The 19,393-nt window shown below is 41.7% G+C and overlaps 1 pseudogene; it reads right to left on the bottom strand.

Moving 5' to 3' along the window:
• Positions 1–11,254, bottom strand: part of LOC138611086 (cadherin-12-like) — a 46,499-nt pseudogene extending 35,245 nt beyond the window's left edge.
• Positions 11,255–19,393: the final 8,139 nt, after the last annotated feature.

Raw genomic sequence — 19,393 nt, forward strand, 5'->3', positions numbered from 1 at the left:
TGGGACCTGTACACAGAATGATCTAAGAGAATTGAAGTTAATGGATCTGTCACAGGAGCATAATGTTTATGGAAAACAAGGAGATCTGGTCCTTCACACATGCTAATGATGATATTGTCTGTGAATGATTTCTGTAACATGTCCCTGAGAAAACAGGGTTCATATATGACCAAGGCCTCGCAAATTCAAGCATGAAAGGTTAGGTACAGGCTCCTATGGGATATTACAGACCTGTTAACCCTTCCCCAGGCATCATCATAGTTACATATTAAAGATGCATTTTACATAAGAAAAAATAACCAACAGATCTCGTGTGTTTCAAAGGTCCCAGCTGTCATTGGGCGAGATGTACACCCTGGCCATGTCACAGGGCTGACACAAAGACACATCCACTCACACTTACAGGCAATGCAGAGTCACCACTGAACCTAACTCACTACAACTCGTTTTGGGACACTACAAACTTCTAGCAGAAGTCTGTCGTCCAAACTGAAGTGTCTGGTGTGGAGTTTAACAGATGTGGATGTTGACCATGCAGCGAGGAGTCTAATGGAGGATTATATTGGCGGCATTATGGGAAACGTAGGATCCAGTGTTTTCGATCTTGACACAGTAAAAAGAAACTGAATGACCAATGTGAAAGGTGTCGATTGGTGACATTAATCCCAAGATGATGACCACAATGATCTGTTGAGAATTTTAGCGCCTTTCATGTGGTTTATTTGGTTTAATGGTCCAGGACACAAACATGAGCCCAGATGTAGCAAATGTTGCTCTCTGTCTGCTGGCTATTAAGGGACTGTTTGCCAGCATGGCAGCCATAATAATTTGTAGCATGTTACTTAACACAGCTAATGCAGCTTTAGATATAATGTAACATCTGACATACACAGATATTGTTCTGTCTCTAAACCTGACAAACATGCAGATAAAGCCACTGTTGCCTGCAGAGTTTGACTGAATCAAGTGCACCACTGCATTAATAAATCATCTTATCAACTTTCACATCATCACAGAGAGCAGCTCTCTCACCCATCTGATCATCCTTACACCAACTTACATCACTTCATCTCAATCTTTAATCAGTCTGCTGTATTTTTCATCACAGTCAGTCATAATGAGGCATGACAGATATGTCCAAGTGTTTGATTCTGCTGGAACTGAGACATTTGTTTGTCTCCTAGAGCTGGATAAGTATTAACTGATCCCATTGATTGATCCCATCCCAAATCCCATTGTTTCCTGATTGGGTATTATACAGCAGGAGGAGTAGCAATGCTGGAATATAAAAAATGCATAGCTTAATAAATGGCTATATGTATTTTTCAGTTAGGCTAGATGCTGCTGTTCTTACACAGAGAAGAGCGAGAGGCGTGCTTGTGTCTGATGAATGCTGATGACCTCACTGTTTACTCCTGAGAGTTGATTTTGTTTAAGCTGTCATGTCCTGCAGTGACAGATGGAGGTGCGACTGAAAAGGTCAGGCACACATATGTAATGAGGGCAAAGAGGTGATATGTCTCTGCCCCAAAAGGCCACACAAGCTGCACAAGTCCTGCTGGGAGACGAGCGAACATGAGGCTTCCAGACTGCAGCAACACAACCGACCCAGGGAACGTTCAGTATGAAAATACTCCTGATTTTAAGTTTTTCTGTGTGTTTATAGTGACTTTAATCTTTTCAAATGTTTACAGATATGCCAAAATATTAAGGTAAATCTATCCTCCTGACGAGGAACATCACTGTGATCACTCTACCTCTACTTCTCCTAGCTTTCAGCATGTTTACACCAGGCCCTACAGGAGTAAGGCATCAGGGAAAACTTCTCCTTTTCTCCCAGCTGCAGTTGGAATGAAAACACCGTCTACACTTGGCCAGCACCCAAGATGGCTTGGGAAGAGCTCCTACCCTCAGGCCACGATAGGATCCTGAATGAGGACGTTGCTCTCTTCCTTACACACCCTGAGAGAGCCAATAAAAGTGGATTGAGCTCAAAAACTTGTCAAGACGTAAGAGTGATGTTACAGCGCAGCGAGAAGATGAGATCGTGCTGTGGAGCTGCTTGGTATTTCTCCCTGTCAGTCATTACTTGTACTTCCCTGATTTGACAGGGATCATTACTCGACTGGAAGCGGTTAACTCAACATGAATAACATAGCCTGGATATGAGACGTACGTTTCAAAGTGAAGTCAGTGCTGAAGTGCTTTCAACTTTGGTTCTTTAAGGTGACCTTGCTGTTTTTGTGAGCTGCCGGCATGTGCTGGAGTGAAGCTGTTATTGGAGTGATCCCCGTGTTCAGCAGCATTATCAGGCCGACATGGAGCGCTGTTATGGGCGAGCGAGACAGTGCCTGTTTGTGTGTCTGCTAACACTGCCATCCACATGACCAGTGTACCTGAATGGTCATGTGAAATGTGTTTTCAGCCATGTTAGTCAGGACAGAGATTCTCCCTCGTCTGGGCGGAGATCATTTTGGTTCCATAACCTGTTTCAGAGGGGGAATTTAGAGACTGACCTCCCGCCCTCCATCATATATACAGATGTAAATAATTCTCACTATTCCCATTCTAGGAACACACTCACTCTTACACAGTCCAGCTGGGTTTTGCATTCTGGACAATTTGTCACAGTTGACCAGTGAAGAGAGAAATCTAAGGAGTCTCCACCTGAACCTGAGTGTGAGTGTGTGTGTGTGTGTGTGTGTGTGTGTGTGTTTGTGTGTGTGTGTGTGTGTGTGTGTGAGCTCAGTACAGCTCAGTGAGTTAAACATTTTATTCCTCATGTTATGTTGCGTTATTGTCATGTGGAAAGATGCACCGACATCACACTGACCAGAATGTAACTGGTAAATCTGAATACAGACACTAACGATGAGGCTTGTTGTACTATCTCTTGTTCTGATCAAGAAATCATGCGCATGTGGCTCTTGATTCCTAAAAAAAAAGTGTGTCCTATGACATCAAATCATTTAAACATGTGTGAAGTAGATCTGGGTATCATGCCCATCAATCTTGCCAGATCAGATTGACAGCTTCCTGCCCAATTACAACTCAAAACCAGCCCAAATCTTAAACCTTGCCAGATACCTGCATAAAACCGTAAAACAATTATATACGCAATAGAAAACAGATCGTAAGCATGCAAAGCTTCATATCTGCATCAAATGACCAAAGATAAAATGTTTGATAAATATGCTATCGCAACCCAAAAAGAGTGAAGTTAGGCAACCAAATACACAAAATGTAAAATGCGCTCTTGGCACTGTGGTGAAGCACTGCCATTAAATGTCATGAAACGTCTGCCATGAACCAAAAAACACCAAAATCCAACCTAGTTTAAAACTATAGGATTGTGGAGGAATGAAACAAATAGATAAATAATATAAATAAATGGATATGCCATTAATTGCACCAAAAATATTTAAAAAATAAGGCCTTATTTCGGCATTGATTTCTGACCAAATGTGATTTAAATTGATATTTCTGATTTAAGAAATGTAAAAAGAAGATTTATACCACATTGTCAATGATAATGACGTCAAAGTAAATAGGTCGTTCCCTTATTAAGAGGATTGAATACAACTCATGTCAATCATATATGGGTAAACAGTGAGTGAGAGGAAACCACTAAATCGTGAAATAAACTGACAGCTTGTCTGGTGTTCGAAAACCCACCACATGTTGACAGAAGCAGCCCGAAATTCATCTAGCAGCCCAACGCTATTTTCCCCAGCCCAAGGTGATCAAAAGAAGCCTAACTGGGCGGACACGCGCCCAATCTGGCAACACTCATGCCTATATACATATTGATAGTTAAAATGTAGCTTTTGTAAAACTATTTTTGTGATACTCTTGTCCTCTATATATTTTTAAAAATATATTATGATTGGTTTTGAAATAATGGTTCTGTTTATCAAATTACAGGTAATTACCATCTGATCACAGACATGGTAGGCGATCACTCAGGGAACAACCAGCTGGAAGAACTAAAGTCTGTTGCACCCTTTTCCAATAATAATAATAATAATAATAATAATGATACATTTTATACATATAGCGATTTAAACGGTACTTAAAGGCACTTCACATGAAAGAAAGAATGGAAGCAACAATAGCGAAGACATTAAGAACATATACATGAAAAAAACTGTTTCTCAGAATAAACCATGTTCTCTCTGCTGCATGACACATCTCACACAGTTAAGTTCACTGACGATGCAGCCTGAGGTGCTGCACTATGCAGCATCTCAGCAGGCAGCTACAGATGATGTGTGTGCAGTTCAAGTGGAGTTCATCACTGACCATCTCATGTCTATGTGGATGGGATAAACTCTGGACATAAGTTAGAAGTACAGGAGCAAGCTTTCAGTATTCACAATGTGTTATCAATATAGATGTTTCATTTAAATTCAATTATTTACAATTACATGTTCTCATGTTTCTGTAAAAAAGTCGTTTTTGTGTTCTTGGACTTCCAAATCAGGTATTAAACGTTTACTTGAGTATATTTGTACTTCACTACATTTTAAGTGGCATTTAAGATGTGCCAAGATGCCCCATCTACCTGGCAGGTTTGGCATACTGAGATGCTGATTAGCAGGGTGTGCTTAGGCTCGGTCATACAGAAAGTTTTGAGGAGGTGCACTTGGGATTCTGACTGCAGCAAATTCCACCAGAGCCTATAAACTGAATGTTTGACGACCATAAGCCCTCTCTGATGGTGTTTGAGATAATAAGGATACAGCCAAGCTGCTTCACAACTGCAGACCACGTGTAACCATGCCAACCCTGGACCTCCACATTCTGCTCCTTTACCTGTGAGGTCCTCTGAGACGCGCCATCCGGACAGCTGATACAACAGCTGTTTTCCTGGCTAAAGAATTTCTTTACAAACTGTCAGAAACCTTCTGAGCTCAGGGCTGGCTGTCATCATGGCTGTCATTGTGGGTAATGACCACCTTCAAAGGAACTTCAGTGCTCTCACAGCGTGGTGAATCAGGGATGTTGTCTGCACAAATTAGGTTATTTCTCGCATGACAACAGTTTTCTGACAAAATATAAATTGTTCTGTGGAAATGAATGGATTGAAAAATACATCCATCTCCTGTTTTGTCGTCTTTTCTCTCTACTTGAAACATTTTGGGTAAAGAAATGTAGCCACTGAAAGCTCCTGACCAACTGTGAACATGAAGACTTCATTAAACTACATTATCAGCTGGCATTGAGTGCTTGATACAGAACGGTGTAGAGGGGAAATGTGGTACTTTGAGGACCAGCAGGGCAGTAAATCTTTATTTGTGTTGCATGTTAGAGGTAATTTGAAACTGATGGCGTGCTTGTGCTCAGTTGTTACTCCTTTGGTCTGAGCAGGACTCTACTCTGTCATAATCTTCTAAACCTGCTGGCCTCAGATTTAAGGTTTTAGCACTACAAGCTCTGAGTCAAACTCCTAGTGGCAGGAGGTCATCTGATTTCCTCACCCCTCCTCCTTCCAGGCAGTCGTGCCTCCTCGGGTGATAATCAAGCTGTGTCCCTACTATTAGCACCAACAGCAGATTAATCACGAGCCCCTGGGCACCAGTCCTGTTTGGCTGGGCACGAGAGGAGCAGAGCTTACCCACTCTGAGCGAGCACGTGTTCTCCTCCCTGTCTGTAGTCAGGCCAACAGAGAGATAAAGAGGTTAAGTAAAAGTTTTCTTTCCATCTCAAACTAACAACTATGTATGTAGCCTTGGACACTAAAGTGGTGTTAAAACCACTTTCAGATGCATCAGGATCTTACTTTGGGTGTAATGATGTAAAGGACAGCTCAGGTGTTTTTAAAAATGGAACTCATTTTTACATTTTCTGGGAGTCTAAATGACTCATAGGAACAAAAGGTTTTTGAAATTGCTCCTGTAGATTGCTTCAACTGCCAACAAAAACATGGGCTGTAAAAGCTGCTATGTAATCCTTGGAGGCAATGCACCAGATCAAAGTATGTCCATTAAACGTGTTTTCTGTTTCTCTGCAACTGACAGGCTCAGATTGTTGCTCTAAGTAGATCAGCAGCTCACATGTTCTGAAAGGTACAAGTATTGTTTTTGTCAGTAGAGTTCAGTTTGAATGATGTAACAGTTGTTCTTACCCTACAAGTTCTGTCTCTACAGGGTTCCTTTCTGAAACATCCCAAAATATGTAAACATACTGCTCACTTCAACTATCAGAATCCCCCTTTAATGTATCATGTGATCTCTTAGAACATTAGTTGTATCTGTGCTTCTTGGATGAGATGTGTTAGCAGCTCAAACAAAGGCAAGTTTGTTTAACTTGTTGATGAGTTTATTAACATTTCTTAGTGATGATGCAACTAAGCCAAGTCCATTCTAATCTGACAAGACACAGAAGCCACTAGAGGTGAGCATTATTTGGTTGCACATTCATGGTCAATAATCCAGAGATGACACAGAAAACAACACATACCAACGTTTTCAAGCAGCTGCATTACATCATGATTTAAGAGGTCAGAGTTGTGCGGACTTTATCCATAACCTCAGCCATCTTATCACACGTATGGTCACAAAGCGAAAGAGCAACACACAGAGCAATATTGAGGCTTTCTTTAGGAAACATAACCTTTTAGTAACACACTGTTCCTTTCACTTGAAAACATCATTATCTGTTATCAGAGTTGGAGCTCCAGACTTCAGGATCCACTTCCATGTTTCAGCACCTCGGACAGCTCCCAACTCCCCACTGTATGACAGGTACCAGACCTTTTCTGGTCTTCTTCCACACTGATATGTTGTTTTCAAACATAATCCTTGAGAAATTATTATGTTACTGAATAGTTCAATTGCATTAGTCAAATTATAATCATCCAGAAAAACAACAAAGGCATGAGAGCAAATAGGAATTAAATGAAAGTTCAAACTTAATTAGCCAACTCAGTGTGTTGACTTTATTAAAGAGGCAGCAGACTTAATAATGAACTTTGATAAGAGGATTTGCTGTGAGTGTGACTGAGCGTCCCTCGTGCTGACGCTGGTCACACAGGCTTCAACTAAAAAAGTTAAAGTTAAAACAAGAGTGAAAGAAGAGCAAACAGCGTTCTTTCTCTCCATTGTTAAGCTGGGTGAAGCTTTGACAGCAGGGAGTGCAGCATGCTTTTTGAACTGTTGGTAACACAGCTGTTACACTGAACAGATGTACAACAGCAAGCAGCCTGTAACCTGATGCCCAACAATGTGTTTACATCATTTCATTCAGTTTGTGATTTAGACTAATGGCTTGCTAAGCACACAGTTACATCCATATTATTATACATAAGAGGTCAACTGATTTAAGTTCAATATATCAGTGCATCAGTGTACATTACATTTACATTTCATTTGGGCTGTGGCTTAGAGGTAGAGTCGGTCCTCCCCCAATTAGACGGTCAGTGGTTAGATCCCCAGCTCCTCCAGTCTATATGCTGAAGTATCCTCTGGGAAGATAATAAACCCCAAACTGTGTGTGTGAAGGTGAGCAAATGATGAGTGGATTAACGTATGTGAAAGACACTCTAAGTGTTTTACACTACATATCAGCATTCACTGCTGGCATGTAGTGTAAAGCACTTAGAGTGGTCAGAAGACTACAAGGGGCTATATAAGTGCAGGCGATCCTGGGTTTGTGGATTGCTGCTCTAACTAATGATTCATTTCAGATGTAAAAGTATAACTAGGATTTGACTATAGATGTTAACTTTTTATGTGAAACAGAAACAAGTGGAGTCTATCTTTTGTTCTGTTTTTGCGTTTTGTTTTCATGCGTTGTGCACACGTCGGTGAACTGAGATTCATTACAAACTGTGGCTTTCTTACTCACCACTGTTTGTATTCTACAGTGAAAAGACCTGCGTTAAGTACACACAAACTCAGATCTTTCTTTTTTATGTACGGGCAAAACTCCCACCTACCAATCGTCTCTCTTTATCTTGAAGGACTGAAATCAATATTTTTGTTCTCAGGACTTAGTCAAGAGTTTTGTTCACAGAGGGTTGAACTGAATCTAGAAAGAAAGCTTCAGATTTTCTGCATGAAACCATCGACAGACTTTAAAACTCAGTTACTCTGAATTGAATTATTGTATAATTATGATCCTGTGAAGCATAAAGACACTTGTATTCTGTTGGGTAACCCTGTGTTGCTCATTTTAAAGAAAGATTTGAAGAATTGAAAAAGGCTTTTATTAAATCATCAAATATAAAGTCTGACTTACTGAGATATCCAAAGAACAGAGTCCTGGTTTCTTAAGGTCACGGTGTTAGCTCATCCACATGTGATGCTAACATGTCTAGAAACAAATCCAGTTTATTTGATTTATCAGCAGAGGTCTTGGTCTCTTCCCACCCCTGACCCCGTCCCCTCACATGAACACAAACGCCTCTGTGTGCCAGCTGGAGGTCTCAGACCTCCTGCAGAGAGGAGGCTGTTGCCAAACGGATCACATCCACAGCCGCAACCTGAGCTCCTCTTAATACTTTCAGTGCGTCATTTGGTGCTGGTATCGGTAACGAGCGTTTCACAACCAACTCTGTGGTTGGAGCATGGATTGTATGAAAAAAAGGACAACATGTCAGCTGCCCAAGAGCAAAGCAAAAATAGCTGGTCGACCTGAGGGGTCTCTGAGGTTGTCGGGACATCAATTCTGTGGCTCCACCAGTCGATCTCCACTGAAGATCGTACGTGGCGGTATGTTGGCTTCATTTTTGTACAACAACAGGAATGGGTTGGGAGATTAAAAATTCACAGCCAACAAAGCAAAGCTTTCTCACCTCTACTATTTCTAAAGATCTCAAAGTTACCAAAGACTGTAGTAAGTAAGTATATAAATAAATAAACCAACTCCAGCTATGCTGTGCACGTCTGGATTAGTAGCAAACTCTTTAATTTAGCAAATAATGTTCACAAATGAGTCAATTATTTTCAATCTTTAACTTCAGTAATTCGTCACTGAGATCGTGATAGCAGAAATTTTAGCATGAGAACATTCCTACTGTTTAACAGTTTCTTTTCCAGCCAAGAACATCACGTAAAAGCCACCACCATGTGATGGTGGCACAGAGGTCTGAAGACTAGAAAAGTGCAATACCAGTGCAGTCAGTTCACTATTTAATAAGTCCTGCTCCTTGCACTTATTACTCAGAGATCTGGGGTTCTGCCCAGGGACCACAGATGTGGCCCTCTTGTGCACGGCCCCTGTCAAACACACTAATAAACTAAAATAAACAGGTATTTCCAAACAATATAATACTACAGTGTATTACTACCTGTTGTCCTTGTAGGCATGACCCCACTCTCAGACCAGTGTCTCACCTGGTTTTCAGCCAGGTGTAATAGTCAAAGGGTAAATGAATTGACCCGTGATGGGACATAACATTATAAAAGCATTTGGCAGCAGGTGCAAGTCATGGCAGCTCCAGTGTAATGATCACAATGAGTCTGAGTCTATCATTAATGTTCTCTCACAGCAATAATGATCTTCTAATAGAGGCTTACCTGATGAAGCATGCGTCATCAGTGCTGGTCACAAGTGCTGCCTCGATGTTTTTTTGTGTTATTTCTTTACTTTGGTGTCAAACAGGTTAATCAGATCCAACTGTATAATACATACAATAAATACATATATTTATACACAGCGCCATCTTTCTTTCTTGTTTCTGTCAGCGGACTGTGGAGGCTCAGAAGAGAGTGATGTAACGGTGCTTTCTGGTTAGAAAAAGTTTGGTCTAAAACCACCAGAACTTCCCATTGCAGGGGATTTCATGCTCATGTATGATGTTGACCCAATGTGTCACAACCCTCAGTTGCATTAGTGATGAGTAAAGTCCTAATGCATCTGGTGGTTTCGTAGAATACAGAAGGGCATCACTCTCTCTCAGAGTCATGGTGGATACATCGTGTTGTCTAAAGCTCACACTGAGTAAGGACCTTATTTATCTCCTGAACTTTTTACTTCCAGCGCTCGGATGTTGTCTTCAATTACTGAGCAGAGCGGCGATCGATCCTGCAGGCTCGGCCTTCTGAGAGGATACTCAGACAACAAAGAGGAGTGAAAGGCTTCAGAGTAAGCCCCCTCAGCCCGACCCTAACCCCTCCAACACCTCTTTCAAAGATAAAGGGAGGTTTAATCTGCACGGGGAATCTGCAGCTAACACTGACCAAAAAAAAGGACAGAGAGAGAGAGCTGACATAATCATTATCAACAATTAGGGTCGTGTTTCATCTTCACAGGAAATACAGAAATGCACTAAATGTTTCCTGGCAGGGAAACAAGGGGGGATTAAAACGCTGCTCAGAATCAACATTTGTGTCAGTGTGGTAATCCAACATTTCAGGGTCAGTGACTTCTGTCAGTGTCCTCCCACTCCCTGCAGTCAAACAGTAAATAACACAAATAATAATAACGAGGGCCCCCCCCCCCTCACTCAGGCTGAGCATTAGAGACCTCACGATTCTGCGTGTCAAAGTTCAGGGTAACAGTGGCACACTAACAGCGTGTGTCCTGCAGGGAACGGCCAAAGCCTCGGAGTCTGTTAGAGGGCGCAGTCACATAGTCGAGACTTTAAGGTTTTCCTGTGTTTCAAGCTGTGATGCTGCTTTAAACCATCTTACCGCCTCCTTTGTCACAAAGTCACAGCTCATGGGTCCGAAAGTTGTTGATCTTTGTGTTTCTTATTTTGCAGGTAATTGTATACATTTAAAAATGTGTAGAACAGTTTTCTGTAGTGTTCTGTTCTGTATTTTATTATTCCTTTTTTAACTCGACCCGCCAGCTTCAAAACTGCACTAAAAAGAAAACTGATCAGTTGCAAAAGTAAAGGTCAGAGGTGAACAGGTGTGCCTTACCTTCCCAACATACTGCGGTTCAGACCCCATGTACTCCTCCAGGACAAAGAACTGGTTCCACACCCATCCTCTTTTAATCCGCTGGACCTTCGGCCTCCCGTGCCCCCTGAACCTCGTCCTGCCATCTGATGATGTCACTTCCCCCAAAGGTGACCTCACTTTATAACCTCCAGGTCCCCCCCTAGCAGACATCCCTCCAGCCTTAGTTCTGATCTGGAGCTGAGCCTGCAGGGGCACTTGGGAGCTGTAGTCCAACAGGAAGCAGGAGCCCACCAGAAACAGAGTGGCATATTCCCTTGTGATCATCAGGGAATATCTCAGGTGAAAAAGCTGGAGTAAAGTTCAAAGAGCTGGCTGATTCCAGGCTGGGAACAGACATGCATCCAAAGCAGGATTCCACCTGCAGGTGAGCATCGGACAGAGGAATTAACTTCCAAGATGATCCAAGATGATGAAACGAAGATCTGTTAGTGCACGGTGTTGACTGAAGATCATTGTGTCTGTGAGATGATGTTTGACTGCTGAGGAACCGAGTGGACCAGCTCGTCTTCTCGACAGCTCCGTCCTCTCTCCTCAGCTGAGACACCTGCAAGAAAAGATGAAGAGGAAAATGCTGCTGTCATCCTCGAGACACACTCTTTTAATTACATTCACATTATGATGTGAAATATGAGACCTGGTTCTGTATATCCATCATCTCTGTTCATCTATGTTCTCACTCCAAACTCATCAGATGTGGCAGCTTGGTCAGTAACCCTAGATACCCCACTAGCATCAGTTTTGCTGTGGTGAGTGTAACAATAGTAGATATGCCGGTGTTGTGTGCGGATGTCAGATGGATAATGTCAAACCATCATTCACACCTGGTTTACACTGGGAAAGAGGGACATCTTGGTTGGGTTAAGGCACCAAAACTACTTGGTTATAAAGGTCATGGTTTGGCTGTACTAACGTATGCAATGTAAATAAACTGTTTGACGTCATTTATGCATTAAACACAGCTCACGCATGGCACATAAGTTAAACAGAAGTCATCATTGACTTGGTTTCACATGTAAACCAACCCTGTTGCAGTGGACCATTTAACCCATTCATTGCTATACAGCACCACTCCAGGCACTTTATCACCCTTCAAACTACATCACCTGACTTCAACAGCACATCACAACAATCAGCTAGGGGACAACCTCCAGAAATGTCACCATATTTTGAAGTGTTGGTTGAATATACATGTCAATAAATATTCATGAACATTTGTTTGACAGCTGAATAGCAGCATAAAAACAAATGACAGCCTGCTGGAAACAGACAAAATGCAGGAGTTGATGTGAAATGTAAGACAGCATGAATGAGTGCTGTCATCACTGCAGTCATCATCACCATCAGGCCAGGGGCCCAGCATCTCCGTCTCCATCTGACGGCTCTAATTAGAAAAAAGCTTTAGCGTGGACACTTGGCAGCCATGCTGGACTAATGTGACAGCTGATGAACGTAGATGCACGTGCAGAAGTTGAAAGGGGAAGGTTTGTTTATGCCAGGCACTTTTTAAAGGTCTAACCATCATCAGAAACACCCCCCCCCTCTTACACCACCACCACTGACATGTACTTCACTGTTCCTTCCCCAAAGATACTGAGCAGCGTCCTTGCAATCATTCTTATATTTAAATACATTATAAAGGCTGATGGTCATACATCCAACCCAATACACAAATTGAAACAAAGAAGACACATTAAAACCTGTAACAGCAATAAAACTAGTAACACTAGAATATTGCACCTAACATGGCACATTGCACCTTCCAGTCTAAACCTTCAAAAAAAAGTACTCTGCTGACATGTAAAGTTCCACCCATACAGCAGGTCACTCCTTCTATTTGTCAATAAACAATAATATAGAATGACAGAAGAATGCACGAGATAACGTGAGGGAAGATGGTTCACAGATCGATCACAGATGGCGTCACCACATCAATCAGATTCCTTCTCAGATATGGAGAAAGGAGGCTGGCGTGAGAATCGGATGACCATCAGATCACAGCGACCTCTGACCTTTGGGAACCAAAATCTAATCTCACATTTTTATTCCCTGGATGTTTTCAGTGGATTCTTGCTTTTAGGAAAAGATGTGACGTCTGTTTGTGGTGAAGAAAAACATTTGACTCTTGAACAAAACGTCTCTTTTCTTGGTGATTCTAAAAGAGCATCCAGCCTTCACACATCAGGGCTTTGAATTATCCACTATGATGACCATTATGCGCCGCTCTGCCACTGTTCAGCACAGATTATCTGCTGCTGCTGCAGGCTGTAGCTGTGCTTGAGTTGGAAACAAGTGAATCTCCTCTCAGCTGTGACATTTCTGCTGCTGCTGGCCCACTTCTATCGTTCAGCGTTCGTAAACCAGTGTTGTAAGTATGCTGCAGATTGTCAGGCGATGCACAAGCAGAGCGTCACATCCTCAGAGTTACTCGAAGAATAACGGCAAGTTTTCTGAAAATCTGAGTTCCTTTTAGGTCAAGAGGGACATTTCTGTGCCGGCCCTTACCCCATCACATGACCAGGCTGGCATGGATCAGTGCTCCCTGAAACAAGAGATGGTGAAAATGCCTCTCGGGGGAGGCTTTGGTGTGTGTGTGTCTTTGTGTGTGCGTTTGTGTGTGTGTCTTTGCATGGATATGATCTCTGGAGAGAGGCTTTAGTCCGTTCAGGCACATAACCTCCCACAGTATTAAAATAATTTGGACAAGAGGATGTGAGTGGAGTGGTGCTTCAGAGAGGATTACTGAACTTGAAGATCTCTATGACCTCACATTTCAGTCACGTTCTACTGTTGGCTACAACACAAGCGCTGATGTCACAGCACACATTTCATCCTGTGACCAGATCCTCAAACTGTGTGGTTTCTCACAGAAGAAAAATATTCACACCTTTTTCAGGAGTCCACTATTCTTGGATGTTATTGATTTCTTTGCCCTGTGGTCTTAATGCTGAAATACTCGCCCAAATCCCACAGCAGGATGGTCAGCTACAAACTTTTTCCGAACCTCTTTTAAACTCCTACAGGGCATGTTTGTTACCTGCAACACAGATTAGGAGTTCTTGCAATAGAAGCCAGTGCCTACATGGGTTATTTGGTTCATTGTGATGTCATTCCTAACGCATCTGTACAACCTCGTCCAGAAGCTTATGTTAGTCAATAAACATTAGGAATTGAAAAATATATTGAAATAGTATTTTATATTTTATTTTTATGATAATATTTTGATTTTATTTCTTGAAATATTCAAATTTGTCAGTTTTTAAAAGCTTCATATCATCCTAATCGAATACATGCCTAATGAAATTATTCTGAAACTGTTCCTCTGTAGTCAAATGTGTGCATCTGTTGCACAGTCCTGTGGCCACAGTGAGACACAAATGTGCTGCTAATGTCTGTTTCCATGAACATGTTATAAGGTATTGAAATGACTGCAGATCAGATTACTGTATTTGTATGTATTAGTTTGTCCTGCACTCAGGTAAGATATGAAAGCTCATTCTGGGATGTTTTATGATTTATAGTTACAAAGAGGTTTGGACCCAGGCTCTTGTTTAGCCTGTTAGTTGCAAAAGAAAGCACATATTGGGCCCTGCCCTGCTCATACACCCAGCGCAAAGTTCCACAGCTTACAGCTCAAGTCTCATTACTATTTTCCACCTTAAAATGAGGTGTGGTCAGGCAAATAGGTGCCTGTAAGATGGCAAGCTTTAGTTTCCCTCGTCTCTTTACATTATGATACTGCGTTTGGTTTGGTGATGAATGGTTTGGTGTTTGGTTCTGGTTGCCTCCACACACACCCGCTTCACCTCAGGGAGATGCCTGCTCCAGCCACGCACGGACCACAAACTGCAGAGACACCAAGCCCTCCATCATGCACGCTGTCTCTAATACACGCAGAAACAGACACACGCACACACACACACACACAACTAAGAAGTATATTTATTATAACCCTCAGACATGCTCAGATATGAAAACACTGTCTAGTGCCCATTACACACGCAGTAGAGAACACAGCCATGTGATCCAGCAGCAACAATAAGTAAACATTTACAGCCGACCTTTCTTTGATGGTCAGCACACTGAACTTTAATCAGCGTAAGATCCTGTCCGATCCTGACGGCGTGTCTGGAGATTTCAATCATTAAAGATATAATGCTGCTGTGCCTCGAGCGTACACACGGGATCGCTTCAGTGGCTTAAAATTCAATCTGTTCGACATTTATATCAGAACAAAGGCTGAAATCTGCCGTGTAAATAGCAATATGCCTGTCTGCAGGGAATGAGAGCTGACTCTCTGAATGGTTTAATTCATGTTATGCTGAAAACACGCCTATGAATAATCCAGGGACTTAAGCCAACATCTTTGCACCTTGCGCCTCGGTTGCCCCAGATTGTGCGCCTAGTAACTAGCAGAAGTGCATCAGACACGCCCTGAATCACTTTAGACTGTGGGCCGTGTAAATAGGGCCCTTAGTGGACGTAAGTTCTCTCTCTCGAGGATTATGTTGCATCCATTAGAGCCATTTAATTCCTATCTCCATGATGGTCAGGGTGCCTTCATGATCTGTAAATTATATCAAAATAAGATCAGAAATATTGACCTTCATACGTTAAGTCAATTTGAACCTCTTGTTTGGAGAGTTTGGCGGAGGAAGATTCTGCAGTTGTTACTGATACACACTGATGGAGCATGACTGCAGGTGAGAAGAGCTACCTGAGAAAAAAGCTGTGCGAAATTTAAATGGTGCAAACTCTCAGCCAAACGGACAGGTGTCACCTATAATAGTTCATGCACCACTAAACACTAACGAGCTAATTAGGGACACGTCAATCACACATCAAAGGTGACACTAAGAAAAGAGCAGAGCTGAATTCTATATTTGGACATTTTCTCTCCTAATGAGCGTTTGAACACAAAATAATGATGCAGTTATTACAAGAGCAGCAGGGGAGTCATAAACAGCTAATGATGACACTGACACCAACAACATTTAATAGCTTTATAGATGAAACACAATGTTATGTCACAGTGGTGTTGTCCTCTTTCTTATTAAACAAAGCTCTATTTGATGTTTGATTTTAAATGGTTGATAATGAGAACAACACCAACATACTGTATCTTTATCACAATGGCTCTGATTGGCTAATGTTAGCGTGCTTCTGTGGGATGTATTCCTCTGCCCTGAATTAAGACTGGAGGGTTGTACAGCTGGGTATAAACCATGTTACTTATCCCCAGAGGCTGCTGCAGTGTTTACCCGTCTAAACACTGAAGAAAAGATGAATGAAGAAAACACTGAATGATGAGTTATTCTAAGAGCTTAACTAGAAACAGGGTTTACACTGTCAGATGTAATAACGTTCATTTAGAGCAGAAGAAGGTGATTAATCTGCTTTGCTGCTTGTTTGTTTGTCTTTATCTTGGACAGAAACCTACACATGGTCTGTTAAATGTTTGTAAGAAACAAAGAAAGTGTCAGATATATGATATTGTTTTTTTCTTTCAGGCATTAACACATACACTTCCTATTTTATATTTTCACTTATGTGTCACTTGTTTTTTGTATTTCTAATTTGTACTGTACTGTACTTATCTTACCTTAGATATGACATGAGCTGTAAAATCAGCTGTTCCACATTGTATAACCCTATCACTGACAATGTGTTCTGCTCTCTGTTAAATGATCTCTGATGGAGTGTGCAGTGAAAAACAAACAAGTAGTCACTAGCAGCGCTAACATACAGATTGTTTTCTGGAGATCTCGACTCATTTATCACGTTAACTCGAGATAACAAAGCTGCACCAGCATAACTTAAGATGGTCATAACTCGTATCCCCTCAAAATGAAAACAGAAACAGGCTTAACTGACCACATCAGTGTGGGACATGGCAGCATGACATCACAGCGAGCAGCATGTTTTCTACATCGACGAAATTATCCCGTTATCACAAGAAAACCAGCTTTAACATCTCGACATAACAAGATAAAAATGTAGAGATCTTAAGGAGACAAATGAAATGACTCGTTATCACAGGAGAACAGTGAATAAAATGTTTGGATGTATGTCCCCTTAGGGCTTCCGTACTAACACACACTTTAGGGAGGAACCCAAAAAAGTGACTTGTGCAAGACTTCTGACTTAAGAGACTCTAATTAACACACTGAAAGTACAATGCAACTCTAATTATTAAGTTATTAATAAAAAATATTTGAAAGTCATTTTATGGCCTGAACTGTATTTTCTATAGAACAATATATAGATTTAAACAATTCAAATACATAAATAGTTGTTTTCTGAACCACTTCACAAGACACTGTAACAGAAAAGGCAAATAACTGTGTGTGCCAGCGTGTGTGTGTGTGTGTGTGTGTGTGTGTGTGTGTGTGTGAGTGTTGTAGAAGCAGAGGTAAGCAGGACCAGCTCCTCTGCAGTGATCCTTAAAGAGCCAGACAGCGTCACAGTGAGTCAGGCTCAGCAGGCCCCACACAGCAGACACACCAGACCACAGCAGCAATTTATAACTTTTTAGCTCAGACACACAACACAGAACAGTGCTGTGTGTGTATGTGTGTGTGTGTGTGTGTGTGTGTGTGTGTGTGAGAGAGATACACACTGACCGAACAGAATTTGCAGATGCACTCTGATTTTTGTTGCATATTTCATTGTATTCTATATTTAGTTTCTGCACACGCTTCAGCACGATTGTACATTTCTATAAAATCACATGAAGAACAAAAAAAATGGAGGACAAGAAGAGGGTGGTGCCCAGACTGCAGTTCCTAAACGGTCTGAATGACTTTCTGGAGTTATCCACCTCACAGCGCTCATCAAACCCGTGTCCCCTGAAGGAGGCGTCCCATGGCATGAGTGAGCACTATGACCAAATCAAGTCCATGGTGCCTCCAGGGAAGTCTACTGTACTGACATGAAATAAAGCTCCTTACTGTGCAAATGCATCGCTCATCCTCCTGACCACTAATCTGTCCCCCCCCGACATGGCTCCTCTTGGACCTGAACGGCTCACAGACGGGTATTTGTCATTGAAGTGGACACTGTTCAATCTCAGCATTTGGGTCCTAACATTTTAAGTATCATGTGGTAATGCTCCATAATCCATATATTGGTTCATTAGACGTAAAAGGCCTCTCTGCTTATAATAAAGATGTAATGTGTTTTGACCTTCAGGGCCACCTTATGTTAGCTTGATTTTTTCTTACAAGTAATTTTATAGCTGCTGATACTAAGCTTATTGTTATACTATACAGTGCATTTAGTAGATTATAGTTTTAACAGCTTCCCCTCCTCCTGTCAGTACATCCTGGAGCTTAAGCTTTCAGTTGTTATCACAAAGACAGAAGTACACATCTGCTCAGTGTGAACACATTGCTCTGAAGCTTTGTGTTGAAATGATTGTGATTGAACTCTGACTATGAAATCCTTCAACACTCGGGGGGCCTGTTCGATGCGGCAGGATTTGGGGTTGGCGGGGTCACTCCAGGAGAGGCTCCCTCAGGAGGGCTTCACCCGGACTAAAGGCTTTCCAAGTGGATTGATAAATAAACAAAGTTGAAAACACGATAACAGGATCAGTCTTGATCACACAATAAAAGGCTCAGACTGATAACACGATAAAAGGATCAGTCTGCAGAGGAAGAGTAAAGCTACGGAGCATTCAGGAGTCTGACTGCAGCAGGGATGAATGATGGAGAACAGAAACATACGACGCCTGATGGTAACAGGAAGTTCACTTGAAAATGTACAGAAAAACGAAAAAGTCGCTGCTTTGTGGAAGATTATTTGTTGGTGAAATTAATTCAGATCTCACTTTCACGTCTGAACACAAGTAAACAGTCCTCGCTGAGATTAAAACACGAGGGCATGAAAGCCAATCAAACTCTCTCCTCTCTAATAAAGCTTCTAAACAACACGTGTTATTATATTTCAAAGACAACCACACAAAGCGCCGTGTTAAAAACTTTTTGCACTTGTAGAAACATAAAATAAATCCTCTTAGCATCTTTGATGATGTAACTTTTTATCCCTGAAAGCACAGGCATGTTAGGAAACCAGTCCATGTCCATTGTGCTGACGCTCTATGGATTTGGCTTAACAAAAGCTGGATCTGACACTGATCATCTGCAATATGTCGATCTATAAAATCGAACATATAGTGTGTAATAGATGAATATAGCCTGAATGTTGAGCATTGCTATTGGCTGATCCCTTTCTCTCTGTTAATTAGTTGCTGTAAAGACAGAGGGACTGTGATACTAACCCAACAGGTCCTGCTTGTGTCAGCGTAGCAAGGCAGGAGGCCATGAAGCCCCTCTTTCACACAGTCTGTGTTAGGTTAGGGTCAGTCAGTCAGCAGCATCTGAGGGGAATAATGCTGATAATGATTTAGGGCAGTTAGTTAATATGTGGTAGCATGGCAGCAGTGGAAGCTGTATGTGTGCCTTCACTAGATTTATAACCCA

This window comes from Semicossyphus pulcher, unplaced genomic scaffold, assembly GCF_022749685.1.
Source record: "Semicossyphus pulcher isolate SPU_LCO1_2020_fin unplaced genomic scaffold, fSemPul1.0.p SCAF_7, whole genome shotgun sequence".
In the NCBI taxonomy this organism is placed as follows: Eukaryota; Metazoa; Chordata; class Actinopteri; order Labriformes; family Labridae; genus Semicossyphus; species Semicossyphus pulcher.